We start from the raw sequence: 1,302 nt of genomic DNA on the forward strand, positions 1-1,302 counted from the left end.
GTATCATTATGTACCAATAAGCTATACATTTGAAAAGACTCCAAAAACTTTAAATGGCTTTCTATAATATAGACTATATGGCATTGGAAATCATCAGGAGGCTGCCCTAGCTTTTCCCCTAATGATCAGAGTCAATGATTCCTTTACACATTGTTTCAGGAGCATTGTGCAGAACATACCCTGGTAAACTTATGATTACCTGACAGGGCTGCCATTGCAATAATAATTTATAGTTAACTTGCCATTAATTGTTGAGTGCTCACATACCCTTAGTTACTTTACTTAGTGCTTATCTAAATACTCTTACAACATTCTATAGATGAGAAAAGTAAAACTTGAAGAGGTTGAACAATTTTCCTGAGAGTACATGGCTAATTGCAAAGTCAAGATTTGACCCAGGTCTGTCTAGATCTGTCATATCTTAAAAGTTCTCATCACAAGAAAAAAAAAAAAATGTAACTATGTAAGGTGATACATGTTAACTAGTCTTGTGGTGATCCTATCACAATATATACAAATATCAAATAATTATGCTCTGTAACTAAAACTAATATAATGTTATATGACATGTATTCCTCAATAGAAAAAGAAAAAAATAATAAAATAAAATAATATCAAAGAAAGTTTATCATGTTGGAATAATTTTTATCAAAGTATGAGTCTTCACTAGATCAGACATGATGAGAAAGCACCATTTCATCTGCTGTTATGTTCTATACTAAGTCACATTATTTGTTGTCAGTTGCCAAGTATTCCTGCTCCAGATGTATTGTTTTTATAGTTGATGCTCCAAATGGTAGCTTACATTTGCAAAACATTAATGCTAAAATAATCAAAGGACAAACACTAAATACTGACCAAGATAAAGAAAACATACCATGTGTTATGCAGAAAGAAACCAGAAAACATTACCTTTGGACCCTGCAATTGCAGGCTATTAGTACCTAATTGGGGGTCTAAATTTCACTAAAGCAAGGTGACTCATTCACTTATTTGTCTTTGTTTTTCCCACTAAGTTAGGATAATAGTTGAGAAGAAAATATGAGGTGGCAGGTGAACACTGGTATTTCTTGTCTCGTTTTTGTACCCACACATGAGAGAAATTTGGAAATGGAAAACCAGTTTTCCCAAAAGCATTTATTGAAGATACTCTCCTTTCCCCATTGTATGTTCTTAACACCTTGGTCAGAGGTCTAATTGATCATAAATGCATGGACTTATTTTTCGTCTATCTATTCTGCTCCATTGGTCTACATGTCTGTTTTTATGCCAGTACCATGCTTTTTTGATTACTGTAGTTTT

The sequence above is a fragment of the Lipotes vexillifer genome, unplaced genomic scaffold (genome assembly GCF_000442215.2).
Source record: "Lipotes vexillifer unplaced genomic scaffold, Lipotes_vexillifer_v1.1 scaffold1213, whole genome shotgun sequence".
Classification (NCBI taxonomy): Eukaryota; Metazoa; Chordata; class Mammalia; order Artiodactyla; family Lipotidae; genus Lipotes; species Lipotes vexillifer.